Below are 19308 nucleotides of genomic sequence, written 5' to 3' on the forward strand. Positions count from 1 at the left end.
AGGTGACAAGACTGACATGTCTGAATTATTCTTCCATTTCCTGTTCGGTTTGACACTCTGACCTGACGTCAACGATGCGTGTCTTGACACTGACCAATAAGATAGCATACAATGATACACATAAAGGTATTTAGGTAGGCTAACTGGATCAATTATCTTGACATGTTATCTCATTTGCACATTAAAGCTTATTTGAAAGACAGTCTTTATTGTCCTTCTCATAGATGAAGACAAGTCCACAATCATTTCCTCTTTGTGGTTTTCTCCTTCTCAGAGCACAAGGGCTTTTTATGAAGCCTCTCTATGAGGTCGCAAACAGTTACAAAGACAACAGATGATGTTATGAAGACAGTTGAGATTGCAAGACAAGATTCTTGTTTAGTAGTCCGACGTTGGACACCGTTATGAACAAAAAATGAATTAAAAAGTTTTCTGATCTGGCCATAAGCAGAAGTGTGATAGAGGGTTTGTGTATTTTTTGTCTCTCTGCTGTACTTGGAGATAGGTACATTCTTGCAAAGAGGAATTCAATTAGACATTTGCATGTTATTTGTCTTTGACCATCTTGCTAAAGTTAACCACTATTAAAGCTTATCCCAGCTGGCATTGGGTGAGAGGAAATTCAACATAAATGCATGAGAAAAGCCAAGTTAATATATCTTAAAACGGCTAATACCATTTTTTTCTAAGTTACTTAGCTGGCGCCAGATTTACAGGTCAGTTAAACCAATTACCTTGTTATTGTTTTGTAAACAGGCTTGAAATCCTGGTCTGTAATGCTCTTTTAAACTGTAATGAACCTCCCGCCACTAGTAGCCACTGTAGCTTCAGTTGATGGCTGCTGCCTTCCTGTCTGAGCTTTCCCCCGGCACTTCACCGGACATAAATATAAGAAACTTAGAGGTTAGCATGTAGATAAAATGGTATGACAGTTTTTTTACGTAATAAATGGAAATAAAGGGCTATGGAGGCTTTTGAGAGTTGAACTGGCGTATGACTTCTACCCGAAGTGAAAAGGGGCCACATATCAAAGCACGATATTAATCTGTAAAGAGAAACGAAGGCTGGCTGCACTAGCTTTTAATGTTAGCTACGCTCTTCACTAGAGCTGAGCAATTCATCAAAAAATAACTGAAAGAGACATTTAGAGCCTATAACCAACATAAACCTGCTGTGTCAATTATTTCAAATATTTTCCTTTGTAATTCTCTCTACTAATGTACTACCCCCTTAAAAACAAACTACTGGCTGTGTAGACACATGGTAGGTAGCCAGGTGTTGCAAAGTGTGTAGCCTGCTGTAAACCCAAGACAAGACGAATTACCTTTTAATGCGCTCAGTCCCACTAAAATTCATACAGTGCAGTGTGAGCAGCAAAGTTATTTTCAACTTTTTATACAACAGTATAAAAATTATTTATTTTGTTAACAAGAAATACGAGTTGTTCATATTCTACTTTTCTTGGAAATTTGACTTTTTACAAAAAAGATTTTCAGAACAGAGTAGGAGGTTGGGGGTGGAATAATCATTCATTAATCATAGTCGAGGTAAAGAGTTATAGCCGAATGGGGAATAGACGCCTTAGAACATCCCTAGAAATCGGTTGTCTCTAACGTTTTGAATTTTATGAACTCATCTGTAATTACTTATAGTATTTATTTCTACTACTTAAAAACTTTGAAGGTCTCAGTTTCCACAGTATTTTCAACTTGGTTGGTTTTACAGTACTTACAAATGCACAAGATGGGATCAATAGTGCAAAAATCTTCCTGTATAAAGTCCCTCACAGGAGATTGAAGCTTACAGCCAAGAAACACTTTTTTGCTATTATTTGTGCCCAAAAAATGCTTAAAAGCACTTTTGAAGCTTAATGGTAGACTGATGACAGCAGAGTAACATGTTCTGTTACTAACTTTAAGAAAGTACTAAATTAATGTTAGGGTTGTTACTTGTGACTAATTTCTCCTTGTGAGATAAAAAGTCATTCAGACTGTTGGGGTAGTATAAAGTTAGGAAAACACTCAAGGAACAGTCTAAATTGTGCACATTTTTTTCATGGCTTAACACTAGATCACAGTGTTGATCCATGTGGCAAGCCCTGTTATGATAGTTGATGATCTTTGGGGGAAAATATACAGGAATATATAGTAAGTATAGTTAATAACAGTCAACTGCTGAGACTGTGGTACCAATGTAAGCTTTAAATTAGTTAGTTGTGCACGTCCTTTATTAATCTGACCCCTTTTCCCATGTTAACGATGCCAATAATGAGTATTTTATCACGTTATTTGAGTAATTTTGACAGTTTCCCTTAACAAAATGTCAAAATGTAAAGCATCTTTTATCTCCAAATGTTTCCAAGGTGACTGTATGATCTGAAACTTTGTAGTGAGCTGTCATTTCTCCTGCATTGATGGTGTTTCCTCTTCACATGGGGAAGGAGGAGCAGATTTTTCCTGTCATTACTCCTATGGCTGTGTGAACCTGCCGCTGAGTGTGTGTTTGACTGCGTGTGTGTGTGTTTGTTTCTTCCCGAGCATCTGCTGTCATAGAGTTGGTGAAAAACGAGGTGCATATAAGTCATCCGGCGAGAGGTAGTCACTAATAGGATAGAGGCTGCTCCGCAGGAATGAGATATAGCCTTATTACCCACCTCACTTCCTTTCAGCCCGTGTCCTCCCGTAAAAACACAACAACACTGTTCCTGTCCTTTCCCCTGCACTTACCCCATCCATCCATCCATCCATCCATCCATCTGGCCCCGCATCCCTCCTTTTTTGTCCCACCTTTTTCTCCCCCTTTTCTCATTTACTCCTCTGCATCACACCTCCCATAGCCTCCTCCCCTTCTCCCACTTCCTTCTCCTCCCACCTCCGAGCGTCTGATTTCTCCTCTGCATTAAAATAGCCTCTTCCGCACCTCCCCTCTCCCCATAGCATCCACCTGATTTACTCAGATCTCTGCCTCCCCCGTGTCTCCCCCCTCCATCCTTCCTCTTTGCTCCAATCCTACCTTAAGCTGACCCCTCCCTCTCCCTTTCATTTCCTCTTCTCTCCTCTCCATACTCTTCTAAACTTTCATCATACGCCTCTCCGCTTGATCTATTAATCTCTCTCTGTTCTCACTCAGGTCTTCCTTATCCCCTTGGCTCCTTTCCTCCCTCCCTGGCCCCTTCTCACCCTATTTTTTCCTTACCTCTCTCGGCCTCGGCACCTGCTGCAGAAGCTGTCTAGACTGGCAATGAAATTATGATGGAGAGAGAGAGAGAAAGAAAGAGAGAGGAGGTGGATGACAGACAGCATGAGTAGGGGGTGGATGTGCACAAAGTAGGAGGATAAGAGGGAAAAGGAGGCACTAAAAGAGGGAGATGGGAATGTTTGAGGAGAAAGATAAAGTGGATAGAAAAGGTGAGTGACATGAAAAGAAAGTAGACATATTTGAAAGGGTTCATGACCTAAAGAAGGAAAAAAATTCCAACACTTTTTTCTGGTTTCCTTTTCAGTTGTCAGTGTTTTTTTCTTCACTTGAAATTGTTTGGCATCTTCCAGACAACAGAGCAGCAATCATTTTCTAAAGGTTCACCGCTTCACACCTCCGTCCACTCATCCATCATTTCATTTCTGAATTGCTCCTGTTTTTTTTTTTTTAAAGAGATGTGATAAAAACCTGCCCAATTCACACATTGTATCAAAGTGAGGAAACGTGATCCAAGGGGACATGATGCCTTTTTTCTCCATGAATGAAAAGTGATTTAATGTGAGTATGGGTGATGGGAGAGAAAAGGAGAGAGGCAGGAGGAAATGAGTGGAGGAGAAATGAGATAAAGACCAGGTGATGGGGTAAATGAGGACAAACAGATGCTCCACTACACCTTTAAAAGGCAAACACACACTTGAACTGTTTTGTTTGATGGTCTGCATGTTTGTGTGCTTCAAAGTTGATATGTGTGTGCTTGACAGGAGGCGGTGTCCTGTCTGTCTCGAACGGATGTGATAATTAACCTTTTTCCAGCTGAGCGTTGCTATTAAAGCCAACACTTTAACTGACTTTTTATCACCAACACCACACATTACACTACTTACATTGTGTTTAGCTGTTGTAAACATGTTGGGAATGAAGCAGTCTTCACTGAGGTCATTAGGTACAATCATTATGTAGTCTTTATGTATCTGGCTAACTTTGTTGATGAGGAGCTCTGAATAAGTTCTGAATTTTTACCTTTATGTGTCTTCTTCTCATCTGCTATGTGGAATGGTGATGACTAAATATGTACTAAAGCATGCTGTTAACTCTTTATAGGACACTCATTTAAATACTTGGAAATTCTAAATTTAAGAATATTATTGATGGCCATCACTTTTTTAATTTAGCCACTTGTATTTTTTCCATAATTTCTAATGGAGGTAAATTAAGTGACCATATATGGTAATATACTGCCCATTCACAAATTAGAATAAATATCAATAAGCCATGAGGTATTTCTCTAAAATATAAATGAAAAGTTTAGAGGATTGTTGTCCAAACTACTAAATTATATCAGTTCCTTCAGTCTTTCATTTTTCACATTTTAGTAGGTAGAGGTAGATAAGATCAGTATCATATGCAAGTATCGGCCGATCGCCGATCCCCCAAAATTAAGGAAGTCGTCGCTGATCGATAGGTGCACCCCTAGTATTTATTTGCAAATTAAAAATTATTCAAAACAAAATGGTTATTTTTAAAGACATGGTGAGGTTGTCTTTGGATTCTGACCACTTTTAGAGGCAAGACATGACTGATTTCAATGTTGTACATTGTGAGTACTGTAAAAGCAATTGTGGTACCACAATTGCACAAATGTGGTTTTAACTTGAAATTCCAACAGGAGACCTGTTATACTCATAAATATTGAAAAACTAAGAGAATTTAAGTGGTGATTAAGCTCACAATATAAATAAAAATGATTTATGTCATTTAAGTTAAATATAACTGTTATATGTTTGTAAAACTGACTAAAATCACCTGTGTTTCACTATTTTTACTATCATTTTTATCTATGATTTCGTTAGAAAATGTTAAAACATCAAAAATATGAAACTTCTAAATTAATTAAAGCAGAAACACGGCTCACAGTAAAAATGAACACCACTGTGAACCACAAAAGTATAATAAAACTATTGTAAGGTTATACAACTGACTAAATAAATCACACCTATTTAGATAGTTAAACCTTAAAAATGTCTATCCATTATAGTGAATCATTTTCATTTTATACAAACCTGTGGTAGCATCTAATTACAGTACAGAGTAATGTTATCCTATATTTGTGAATTATTTGTACAGAAAATACTCTTAGTATGGTTGTAAGTTAAATTGGGCTATGTTTTAGCATAGACAGTATTTTACACTTGAATGGCAAAATATGGTTCTTCCATTTTTCATTTTAAAATGCTAGTAACTGCAGAAATCCTACACAAACAAAACCTATCATGACATGTAGCTCTACTATTCACATTTAAAATGTGTAAGTTTCATCAGCTTATCAAGGGTAGCTATGATGTTAAAGCCATTTGTTTTAAACCAAAAGAAACATTAAAGTCTACTGTATTTTGCAAGTTCTGGAGGAAACAGAAAGGGCCTCTGCTGATTGGTCAGATGTTGTAATGTCACTTTCCATGATGCTGACTGATCTCCACTGATTGGAATCATTCTGGTTCTACTGTATTACACAGAGTTTGGGGGGGGGGGTGGTTAATGGTTAACTGCTTTCTATTTAGCAAAAAAAAAATTGAAGCTGGTGCTGACTGCAGTTCCTTGAATGTCCACTTGAGGCTGGCTCCAAAAAGACAAAGGAATCCCCATTAAAGTCCACATTAAAGTGCCCATTCTGACAGAAGAAACAACCATGTTAACAACCTGGGACAAAAAGCAGTCTGGGCTTTAAAAGCTCATTTCATTGTTCATGCATACTGCACAGGGCACTTATTTGTTTATAATTCATCCATTTTCATTAAATCAAAGCAAGAGTTAGTCATCATTTACACAATTAGGGACATTGCTTAGTTCAACAGTAGGCAGGTGTTTTATAGCTGTTGGGCTTGAAACCAATCTCAGCTTAACTTATTTATCCGTAACGGCATCAATCTTGAGTATAAAGGGTTCCTTGACAATTTCAAACATCAAATTTAAGACCTTTCAAGGTTTATAAATAATTACTACCCCTACATTATATTACAGCTCTTCTAAGGCACAATATGGTTATCTTTAAAGGTGCAATATTGTCTGTCATCTTGTCATATACAGCTGGTGCAATATGACTGGATAACCATATGCCATTTATCTGTTTTTATTTCAAACCCTGATTTTTTAATTTAGCATTAAACTGTATTAAACTGTATTCAGTTAGCACACATGTCATGCCAATTTGGTTTAGAGAATGATGCTAGTGTTTGCACAGTGTGTGAGTAATGAAACAGTACTCAAGTAAGGACGTGTACTGCTTGTACCCGAACGCATGGTAGTTACATGTGAATACAACGCTCAACAGCCTACATATAATTATATTTTCATTTTCTAGTAATACAGTACAATGTCAGTTACAACTGAAAATGATAATAAAAATGATAATAACATTTATCATCTGCTTTTACATGCACAAAAAAAAAGGTACCCTAAAAACATTTGGTGAAGTTGAAAAAAACCTATGGAGACCAGACTTCAACATATTTCTATCTCTTCATAATCAGGGTTACTTTAAAGTCTACTGAGAAGTAAGGAAGGCTTGGGAGAGGGTGTGAGAGGGGCGGGTGGAGGTGGGTGTCTTTGCACAGCTTTTAGTGTTTCAGCAGTAATTAGCACAATATAGCAACAAGCTAATGTTACTCAGCAGAGCATCACGGGACTCGACAACAACGACCTGTTCAACAACCTGTTCAGTTACAAGAACTCTGTCCTGGTCATAAAACGAGGACTTTGTTCTTTTCATCACTATATCCACTTTAAAGTATTTCAGTGTGAGGACAAATCCATCCAAGGGATAAATGCAGCACTGTATCATTTAATCATCCAAATAGGAACAAAGCAACCTGGCCGTAGGTGTGAAAGTACCGTTAGATATCGGCTTTATAATAACAGCCAAGTGGTATAATTGTCAGTTAAAATAATTGACACTGTCTGTTTGCTTTGGTATTAATAGTTATTTTTAGAAAATACTGAAAGACCACAATGAGGAGTATCTCATGAGTAATGGTACAAGCTACCCTCTACCACTGTTTACATGAATACCAGTAAGCATAAGAAAAGTGACAACACTGGGAGTCTCAAGTGAGGGCCAGTATGGCAGATGGTCCAGCAGCAGAGCAACATATGACTTTGTGCCCCAGAGTGAGTCTCCAGTAGCAGCAGGCCAGCCAAACCTTAACCACTAATGAGGCTCTACACACAGTCCCAGCAGAGCCCACTCCAAACACTGGGAACCAGACGCACACAAGGAGAAAGACAGGGACTAAAAATGTACACACATACTCACTCCTCTCCCTCCTCTTCTGTCCCACGCACACAGAGATGGTAAAATCTGATGCAAAACCTTGGGCTGCAAAGCAAACAAACGCTAAAGGGCACGCTAACATGGCATCTGTGTTTGGTTTAGAACCTTGTAGCTACAATTGTGCTGCTTTTTATGTCTTAACTTCTTCTGAGGATTGGCACGACTCTACTTGTCCTCAGCTCAGAGATAAGTGTGGGTTCCTTGGACAAAGCTCAGCAGTAATTACAGTTTCACAGCCTTTTTCTCAATATTTATATGTGGCACTGGTTCATATTCAAATGCAGTCTGAAAGTAGTATCCTCTCTCAGCCAAATGTTTTTTTATTGTTTTATAAAACAATTCTGTTGTGGTTATTCTAAATATGTTGGGAGTTTAATCTTCTCAAAGATCGACATTAAAGTTTAGCCCAGTTTGATGGTAATTAAAGAATTTAGAGCTAGTTTTAACCCCACGACTTCTTACAGATTAATCTGAAATGTCCTGATATGATTGCACACTTAATATTTAGTATTGTAATATAGATCATTTTATGAGTACCATCCAATATGAACTAATATTTCCAAGCCACAGTAAGCAGAACCTTTGTTGACCTCAATTCCCAAACACTTTTTATCTAGACTTTTTCAAAATTTTGCTCTAGTTGTGTCTCACTTGAAAGCATAACTAGAGCACATTGTAGCTAGTCAGTTTGACCTAAAATCATGACAAAACATGCTGGGCCAACCACTTCTCTAAATGGACTAGTCTGCAGCTGTTGCTTTGAATGCAGTTTACTATGTATTGATGAATCTAATTCCCTTTTAAAGCTTGTGTTACTTTTTACTAGCAGATAGGAGCTTGTCTACTTTGTTGATGAGTCAGTATTCAAGCCTGGTGTACAATTCTGAGTTGGATGCATGCTGTAACTTCACCATAGTGGCCTGGGCTAGTGTGAGCATGACATACTTGTGTGCTATTGTGTCCTCGTCACGCTGCAATACTCTGTCTTAACACTGATTTGATCAGTGATTTGTCAATTTCTGCTTCTATATTTTCTGCTTGTCTGTTCACAGAGATTCATAGAAACTCAAACCAAACATTTTACATGAGAGTTAAAACTGATAAACATAGAGCAGTGGTTGAATTTACTGCACTTATTGCAAAGAACAAAAATAGAGGAGACATTGGAGGAAATGGGAAGTGTGATATATTTTTTCTAGGGCATTTTTACATTAGGCATAATTGTAATCATGCCGAAAAAAAGGAAGAAGAGAAAAACATGGCCTCTACTTTGGCTGACATTTGTTCTAGCTCTGAGCAGACAAGAGGCCATCCTGTGGCTACTGTGGATGTTTTCATAATTCTTAAGACACCACCAATGACCCTCGACTAGAAGGCTGCATTGGGAGTGGACCCAATGCCCTCTGGTGCATGTGAGTGGGGTTAGCAAAATATCACAGACCCCTAAATATGATGCTCCTCACACGACAGCCACTACCACCTCATACAGAAGCAACAACATGTAAAAGTGACACAGATATTTGTTTGATTTAGTAGTCAAGCCAAATCAAATTCATGTAAAAAGATAATCAGTCAGTTATCTGAATTTTGTATTCTCTTTTATTGGTATCTAACCTGACACACCAGATGGATTTGTTTCACACATCCATTTGGAAAAACTTCCATAGACGGCATTTGGAAAAAGGCAGAGCCTTGGAGGGTGATTGGATGAATGTTCTGTCTGTCACATCTTTATGGACCAATCAGAGCGAGAACACACGTGACGTCATAGCCCCAAACTGAGGTGAGCCTCTACGACAAATAAACTCCATAGATAGCTGCATAATGCAAACCATGGCGATTGACATGTCAGTATACGACTTTTGTTGTTTTAGAAAAGAAAACAACTCAATGCTGTTCTTTGTTATTCTTTAAAGTAAGAAATGTCATCAAGTTCTGATAAAACTTATGCTTTAGCAGCATCCACGCTAATGTTTTCCATCATAATTGCACCGGCCTCTTCTCGCTGCTTACATATGTCAAGACTCTGCCGTGCCCGAAAGTACTGGTTGGTCCTGTCTCTTTCTAACCGGGCCCCAACTGTTCAGAAGGAACTTTGCAAGATGGATTTGCCAGTGAGAAATACGGAAACGGGGGAATCCATCTGCTTTGCAAGGTTAATTGGTGTCAGCATTGGCCCCCAAAAGTGGACCCTCTTCTGGAAGTACACTTGAGCACAGAACCCTTGTGTTCACACACCAACCAAATGGGTCTGGACTACTTGGTGTGCTCAGATCTGGGCCTGGGTTCCTAGTGTAAAACCACTCTTAGTGATGTTACACCCAAAACATGCCTACGTACAATCAAAGCATGCAATCCTCTTTGCACTCCACGCCTAGTTGTCACCTACATTGGGCATCATCTAGGTAGAAATTGTAGACAAACACACCTCAAATCCCTTTGCGCCACATGCTTTCCACTGTTAAACAAAGTCCTGAGGTTTAAATGTTTTCTTTTTTAAAATATCTACACTCCTCTCCAAAAGTATGTGAACAGTGAGGCTGATTCCTGAAAACATTTGGGTTTGAAATCAAAAGATGACACTCCCTAATGTATTTAAGGCCATTATCTTATAGGCTTTAAAGACACTTTGCCAGCTTGAGGTCTGCATTTATTATGAATGTGATTACATTTTGGAAACATGTAACTTAATTTCTGTAACCTAGAAACACACTTGTGTTTTTATTTGGCTCCAATTAGTAAAACTGTGATCAAATAAATAAACAAGCAATCACCTGAGTTAACCTCTAGTTTGAAGAACCAGAGATGAAATGTTAGTGAATCATGAATTTAGATTAGGTTATTTACTAAGCGGAAAGATTTGTGGTTAAAAGAAATTTTGAGATACAAGCGTTTTAAAAAGAAAAGTATGAACACCTCACAGTTTGTGCATGCTCACACTTCATGCTGCAGTCAGATAGAAACACATCCTGTATGACCCACCACAAGGTCAGGCTCTGTTGTATACCACTGTCACACATTTAATTTTCTTCTGCAAGTACTGTAGTCTGCTGATATAACACAGCATCCCAGTCTGAAAGTAATAAGTTTGAGATACTAAAGCTGAAACCAGTAATCCATAAATAAACAATAACAGCGGCCTTGTCTTTTTAAAAACGATGAGGCATTTTTTCTCCACGCAGACCCGGTTATGACTAAAAGCTTGTGACAGGCGAACAGTTTTAAGATGCAGCAGTACAGGATTTAGTGTAAATTATTACTTTTGTGTGTACTGCAGAGAATTCCTTTCGCAGCCTTTATCATCTATATTATTGATGTAAATGTTTTATTAACTGATAGAAGGACACGTGTCCTGCTGGCTGCTGTTTCAGTCCTGAACATTTCTAATCAAGGCTCTACCAGGGGGAAGTGTCTCTTTGTTATCTTAACACAATGTGATTGTGTTTCAGCGAGCAGGTTTCGGAGCCAAATAAATTTTGAGGCCGCAGATTGTTTCGCGATACGCACACTGTGCCAAATGTGGATGGCATGCTGTGTTTTGCAAGTTGAAAATCAGAGGAAGAAAGTACAAGAAGAGGAAGACACAAAATGAGATTCTCTCTTACCTGAAGAAGCACTTCAACACGTCAAACTGCAGAGAGAAGGAGTAAAAAGAAGAGAAGGGGGGAACAAAAGGGGGAAAAAGAGATTGAAATTAGATTACCATAGGGCGCACAACAACTTTCCAAGACACTTCACAGGAGGAACTGTAGATCTAAAGAGATTTCAAAGTGCTATAACTGCTGCGCTGAACACCATTTACACATATCATTAAAAATCATAAAAGACTGCTTGTAAATCTTCTTTCAGGCACATTATGAAAGAGAACTTTACATAAACGATTAAAATACTCCAAAAATACTCTCATAGATTTAGTGAAGCTCTGGAACCTGAACAATTTTCCTCTCACTTCTTCCTGCCCAATCTGGATATCTTAAAATGGCCTGAGCACAGGAGAACAGGAAGTGGGGAGGTGGTATTGCTTTGTTGGGTGTTGTTCTTCTCTATCTTCCTTTGCCAACCACTGACCTACTGTGCTTCACACTGCCACTCTCTTCTTACCGTAGAGCAGGCGGCCTTGGAAAGACATGATGAAAACACCCCCCTAAGCTGCCAGTGGAAGCCATCAGAAGTATTCGTCAAATCATTGAGTGGCTTTGTAAATCCCCCTCCCTCTAAATGAGACGTTGGATTTTAGAAGTAAAGGATCTGTCCAACCATTTTGTACATTTCTTAAATCGACAATCTGATGTTCACTCTCAGTTCATGCTGTGACTAGCCAGCAGCTTTGAGGTGAGCGAGAGTCAGGGATTGAACTTCACTACCTGACTCTTTTTGTTCTTAATGTGACCATTCCTTTCACTTAACTGCCAACAGCAAAACGTAAAACTATAAATGACCTTCAGACAATCCTGTCCAGTAATGTGCTCTGTGATTCCCACATTAGAAAAATAACATTTCCTTTCAACTCAGTTTACAGTGTGCTCTGTCATAACATCTCTATCACACATTTGTCATAAAAGTTGTTCTTTACAGCACAACAGATGTCATTAAACAAGATTTCATTTTAGGACAAAAGGAGCCTCTACAGCCAGCTCTGGACGTGTGATAGATACGTATATTTTTAATGCACATACTTATATGTGCATTAAAAATGTTCCATTTAGCTATAGAAAGGTCCTAAAACAACAGAACAACCCAATTTGGGAATAAATAGTATCTAATGAATGCACTTGATTAAGTTTCAGAAACATTAACAAGGCCAACAGCATTTAATTCTACCAAAAATCATGGGTAGTCTTTCTCAAATACATTCAATAACAAACAGCCAAAAACAATTTATTTGAATTATATGAACATGATTTATAAAATGTTTTTTTTTTTTTGACAGTCATAGTTAAGGCTGCACGATTTGCAAAAATAATCTAACAGCGATATTTCCCCCCAGTACTGCGATTTAATATGCGATTATTATTAAATTACTCATTTTATGTATTTTTCAACAAATTCAAGCAATAAATCATTTTGACTTTCCAGGGGGTGCTTGGCTAGAGGCCCCCATATGGATAGATGCATTTATGACAATGTGTATTAAAAACAATGAAATTATTAAGTAATTGATCCATAGCAGCATGAATCTGAATATGACGGTGCAACACGCTTTAAGCTGTAAAGGAGGCAGCTGGGGTGGGGGAGGGAAGCTATCAGCTGATCGCAGCTGGGGTATGACTTTCATGAACTAACGCTATTATCATTTTTATGTCACTCATTTTGATTAAGAAAAACATACATAAAACACAAAAAAGGAGGATTTTTGTAAACCCTTATAACAAATTTGACACTTGCTGCAAGAAATAGAATTTATTTAACTGGTATTTTGACACATTTCAAGTTAAAGAAATATAGCAACTTGTGTGATTTGTAAATTGTAGCTGGCCATATTGCAATTTAATCTAATTTGCGATTAGTTGCCCAGCCCTAGTCATAGTAAACGAAGCTGTATCTGCCATTTCAATACAGTCCAGCTTCAGCCCATTCATCTCTGACTGCCACTCTCTGTTCAGCTGAGACGACACATATCTCAGAATGGAAATAGACACTAAAACTTTTAAAGTAAAAATGGATTAAACTTCAATTTAGGGTCAAGGTTCAAGTTAAGGTAATTATTAGGATACCAAAAAGTTAGTCAATAACCTGACCTGCAAAACCTGAGATGAAAATGTTTAAAAAAGCTGATTACACAGTCTGCTTACAAGAAAAAAGCTCTTCCTCCATGAAAAGGACACACAGCCTGTATAGCTTACATTGTGCTGCTAGCTATGTAAGCTACGTAAATAGCTCACTGAGCTACATAGCTACAGCAGCTCAAATCAGACCTCTGACCTTTTCTGTTTCATTCATGAAATGTTTCTTAGTCTGTAATGTTTGCAATGTGGTTATTTCATGAATGCAACTGCCAGACTTTGTTTATGTATACAGTTGAATTAAAAAAAAAGCAATTGTAAATACATTGTACCGACAAATTACGGCACTTCCATTCCTAGAGAGATGACATCTCGGATGAACCGTCTGAAGAGTGAGAGAGCTGTATGTTGTGCAACCGGACTATTAAAGCCTGAAAGTGTACTCTATAAAGCACTAAATAAAAATGTACCATTTTTTCTGAATGAGACAATGCTGAAAAAATTCTTGAAAAAAAACACAAAAAGCATGTTTCTCTCAAGTGGTAAAAGTTATAAACAAGCATGTCTAATCCCTTTATGTATACTCAGCTATAAGGCTATACAGTATATCTGATAGAAGTATCTGATACTAATAAAAAGTATTTTTCCATGTGTAATCTGTATGAATGATGACAGCATGGGTGACAGCCCAAGACAAATATCTCACTCTCACTCAGGGACAACAAAGGTCATCTTATTTCAACTTTATATCTTAAATAGTGATACAAAAACTACTTTTTTCCACTTAAAACAGTTCATCAAAGTTGAATTCTTCTGTATTATGAGCTTTTCTCCCTCTTATTTCTTTAGGCCGTGGTACAGACAAAAAAGGACAACGTATGCATCGAGAGCCTGAGACTTTCACTGAACTAGTGATGTCACCTTGTTTTTACATCTTCCCCACCAGACTGCTAAGCTAGACAAGACTTTTACAGTTTTAATTTAAAAAGGCTTTCTAGAAGAAAAAAACATTTTCTTTATTTTGCCTTTACGTGACCATTTGTGCTGTTGTATGTCATTGTTCACACTTTATTTTGTACTCGTCTTTGATCGTGGGGTTTGCTTTGATGACATTTTTAGACACCAAAGAGAAAGAAAACAGCAGGATTTCTTTTTCACCTACTGAAAACAATTTGGTCTTAAATATGAAGGTACTTCAGTGAATCCATTTCTGTAGACATGAGAGAATGATATCAGTCTAAGATTGTTGACATGTACTGTGTTATAAAAATGCTCTACGTGAGAAGATTATAAAATAGAAGTAGGTAAATACGCATCTGCATTGTGTTTGTGTGAGGCAGGGCAGATTAAGTCTGTAATTAAACTAAGAACAAACATGACACCATATACAAACGATAAGACAATCTGACACCCATGAGTGCACATATAAACTCATACACACCCAATCGCACAGACACACACATGGAGGCAGGCAGAGCGATCAGAGCGTTTCATTAGTGAGGAGCAGATAGATTACCCTCCCGAAGGAGACATTGACCAAGGGGCCATTGATCTACTGAGCTAAGCCAATGTGAGGGTGTGTGCATGTGTGTGGAGAGTAGCCTACTGATGGAGTCTTTAACTTGTTCGAGTAAGCACAGTAAATCTAATCCAGTTGTGTTTAATGGAGGGAGAAAGAAACAGGCTGTTGACATATTCATTAGGTCCAATTACTCTGTCCAATCACTGACATCTCACTCACTCACCCAACCATCAGAGAGAAAGAGAGAGAGCGGGAGCGAGAGAGAGAGAGAGAGAGAGAGAGCAGAAGAGAGGGAGGATCAGCAATATTTATTCCCTGGCAGACTACCAGAAAAAAAGATTGATAGTACTTGAAAGACAAAGAAAAAACATATTTATTCCACTTACTGAGTGACAACACGGTGCATTTAGAGGAATCTAATATCATTTGATCTCATTCAAGCTTGGCAGAGCACTGAAGTGTAAATCAATCTGGCTTAAACTGGAATCACACAATTATACAATCGTATTGATGGTTTCATAAAGATCCCTGTAATAATGACTGATGGTAATAATACAATAAAGCAGCCTTATTTACCATAACAAGCCCATTATAAACACTAACAATCAAAGAAAAATGAGAAAATACTACTTCTGTTAGCACAGCATCTGCTCCGTCAGTATGTTAAATAGAGCTATGGTTATAGAACAATTTGGAGCAGACGTCATAATTATGTCATAGCAGTTGTGTGCAACTGGAGGGACACAGAGAACTAGGCCAGATATAAGGGGAATAATGTGGTGTTGAGCCACTGGATGTCAGAATAGGAATGAGAAAAATGATTAACTACACTGAAAGAAAATTATTAACAAAAACGGACGAAGAAAAGTGCAGACGTTCATCAAAGAGAGAGCATGGGCTATTAAAATCCTTTTGATTTGTCTATGATCTGGCTGAGAAATATGTCAGTCCTACAAAAAACATTTGCCACACTTAAAGTTTGACAAATATGCAGTAAATATAACATGCAGTTTCAAATAATGGTTTCATTTGACACACATGTGACACTGACACACATGTTGTTTCAGTGTCCTACTGCATAACCCGAGTGCGCTTTAGCTTGAGGTCACAAACTTGATCGCTGGACCCTCTGCATTTTCTGGTAGAGAGCAGAATTCATGGTGCCATCAATTACGGCAGGTAGTCCAGGTCCTGAAGCAGCAAAGCAGCCCAAGACCATTATACTGTACATCCACCACCATGTTTGACTGTTGGTACGATGTTCTTTTACACCAGTTTTTAATTGTGAAATTGGGGACACCTGAACAGATAGTGGGGATTCGCAACAGCTGCAGAGCCATGTCAGAGACGGCGTAAAGAACACTTCTTCACTCTTACATCTGATGGACTTCGTCCTTACAAAATATTAAGTTGTATAGTTCGGCCTGCTCCGTGCTCAACTAGCTGCATGAGTTTAGCCCGCACATTTTTAAACCGACACCACCGTTTCCACCATCTCTCCACCACAACATAAAAACCTGAATGAAACCAGCCAGGCAGGGCTGGCAGCTCGTGGGAGCTGAAGACTGTGCTCGTCAGGCAAAAGAGGAAGGATGCTGGGGTTGAGGTCCAAACTTCATACCAGGTAAGCATGGCTGCCATTTATTTGCCTCTGGTTTAATGCTCAGCTCATAGTTGTGTTTTCATGTTTGGGTGCAGTGACTGCAACTCCATTAATTGGGGTTGTCTAAGTTGCATTCATAACATTTTAAATGGGTCTCACAAAAATACTCTTTACATTCAAAATGTGTGATTAACAAACCTACAGGTGCAAAAGAACTACATGCAGAGAAGAGTCAGAGCGGGGGTTAGAGTGTGAAATCTCAACTGTGTAAATATCTTCTGCAAACTGATGCTTTAATCATTACAACAGCATGTTGTAGACTATGTTAACAAGTTTTTAAACTGAATTTTGCTTCAGACTTAGGGGAAAAAAAAAAACTTCTTTTGGAAACAAATGACAATAGAATGCATACCAGAAGTGTTCCCTTATACCTTACATTTTTTGGGATGTATTGACAAGCAGGGTGCATACAGTAAATCTGACTTCAGCGGACAGCAGTTCTCTGGGCCTCACAGAGCACTAACACTCACTCAGTGGCTTCAGAGTGAACCAAGTTCACACTGTTGCTCATGATGTGTAAACTGAACTGCTTATTTTATTATTCAACAAAATATAAGCATTTAGCAAGTTCAGGCACAACACTGCAAGCACAGGCTGCGCTGTGAAGCATTGGGTCCAAGCCTGTGTTCTGAGACACCCGAGTGAGTGCGCCAAAGAGCTTGAGGCAGGGCCTTGTCGAGATACAACTAAATCAATGTTGATTTGGTCCATGCGAAAGCCTGTTTTACTTTCACAAAGAGGTTTTTTTTTTTGGAAACTCTGAGCAGGCGTTCATGCACTTTACACTGAGGAGAGCTTCTGTCATCTCCACACAGGATCTCTGGAGCTCAGTCAGAGTGGCCATTGGGTTCTTGGTCACCTCTCTTACTAAGGCCCTTCTCCCCTCGACTGCTCAGTTGGAAGAGTCCTGGTTGTGCCAAACATCTTCCATTTGAGAATCAGGGAGTAAGTGTAGTTTTGGGAAACCTTCAGTGCTACAGAACATGTTTGTAGCCTTCCACAGATCCGTGCCTTTACAACACTCTTGTCTCTAAACTCTGCAGGCAGTTCTTTGACCTCATGAGGACAAAGGTGATGTCTTTGACTATAGGATCAGGCTGCAACCTGTTTTTTTTTTTCAAAGTGAAGGGTCAAAGTGGGTCCCAGTACTTTCTGAATGCACTGTATTTAACCCTCTCTGTGCCAGGTTTTTATTAATATCTTTGCCATTTTATGTTATAGAAATGCAGTTAAAATAACTAAAGGGCTAAAATAACTCTTTACACAGTTCTCTAGGACAAAAATGGGCCCCACTAAGTGTAAAGCTGAGATTGTCTTGAAAATCTGGATGTAACACACTTGGGCACAGTGTTATTTGCAAGTACCTTAAAAAGGTGAATTACAAAATAATGTAAAAATCATGGCACTACCCTTGTTTATCCTACTACCAGAAATTGAACAGCTCCAGTAAGACAAATGAGTTTACAGTTTTTAAAAAGGTCTAGTCAAACTAACGCGACAAAGCAATTTTTTTATACAATCATGTAAACATACATTAGTATGTACAGTGCTAAACAAATTTATACGACCACCACCCAAAGTAAGATTTATGCCACAGCTGCCCTAAATTAACAGCATTGGTAATCACCAAAATCATTTTTTTATGTTTCTGCAATGGTTAATACACCAATATGTGAAAGCTCTTTAACCCAAATGATATTTTTAATGCTAAAATATAATTATTATTGTTATCCATGAATTTTCAAATTTACTGATTTACAAAAAAACTGAAAAAATAGTAAAGCACATTATTATGTCTTGATTAATATGTCAAATTACAGTTATTTACTTGCTTTCCTGAACAGAAAAATGAGTTTTAGTGGTTGAATGTTATGCTTGATTCATTTCTGACTTCTCAGAGAAGCCCAGTGAGCCAGCTCAAATTTGGGTATAAAAAGGTAAATTCAGTTTGAAATTCCTCATTCCTGTTCAAAATGGTAAAACGTCGAGAGCTCACTGAAAACAAAAGTCCGCATTAAAGCACCTCATGATGCTGAATGGTCTTTGAGACAAATATGACAGGTGGTCTAATAAATTTGTTAAGCACTGTATATATGTTTGAACAATTCCCTTCATATGTTAGAACTTGTAATTAGCCCTCTAGGTTGTTCCCTTACATTGGATGTGAAGGTAATTGGACCTTCTGGACACTCGCTCTCAATCTCTGTCAAGTGAGCGTGTGTTGTGGAGTCAGTATTCTGGAGGATGGCCAAACCATTACTGTGTGCTCAGCCTGCTCTAAAGCAGCTTGTGATTCATTAGTAATGAGTCCATTTGCAAAGTAAATTAGTGTTTGAGAGGCCGAACATTGGCGCCTGTGTGTGTATGATGATTGTGTCCACTTTCTCCATGCACCACTGCTCTGTTACATTTTAGTGAAGCTCCACAAACACTCAGAAGAAATAAGATGCACATTTAGGCTAGTTTTAATGTGGTGTCGATGTTAAGCATGTTTTGGTGCAACTAGCATGAAAAGCTCATGTGGAGATAATGAAGTCAGTCAGTTGTGTCATTAATTACAACTTTACACCTGCTTATCTGAGCTAATTGGACATGCTGACACGCATGGCCTCTCTCGCTTTCCTACAACACACACTTTATACAATTACAGATTTGCACTAACTGAGAAAAAACACATATTCTATCACACTCAGACAAACTTCCAGACAAGTTTTTTCCTTTAACACCGACGAGTCAAAAATACATTTTCATTTTCACTTTGCGGAAGGTGAGATGGCACAGCTAAACACAGCCCGACTGGGGGATCTCTCTCTTCTCGTCTCACACACAAACACGCATCTATGTATACACCTCCCTCTCGCTTTCTCACTCTGTC

At 38.4% G+C, this 19308-nt stretch overlaps 1 protein-coding gene across 18 annotated transcripts in view; it reads right to left on the reverse strand.

Moving 5' to 3' along the window:
• The window catches only part of ptprdb (protein tyrosine phosphatase receptor type Db), a 249671-nt gene that overhangs the window by 186689 nt on the left and 43674 nt on the right, over positions 1 to 19308 (reverse strand). For all 18 annotated transcript variants that reach the window (XM_041784696.1, XM_041784693.1, XM_041784688.1 and 15 more), the window contains exon 3: positions 11131 to 11156. The gene's annotated coding sequence lies outside the window, so the exon portion shown is untranslated. The remainder of the gene's footprint in view (positions 1 to 11130; positions 11157 to 19308) is intronic.

This window comes from Cheilinus undulatus, linkage group 4 (genome assembly GCF_018320785.1).
Source record: "Cheilinus undulatus linkage group 4, ASM1832078v1, whole genome shotgun sequence".
In the NCBI taxonomy this organism is placed as follows: Eukaryota; Metazoa; Chordata; class Actinopteri; order Labriformes; family Labridae; genus Cheilinus; species Cheilinus undulatus.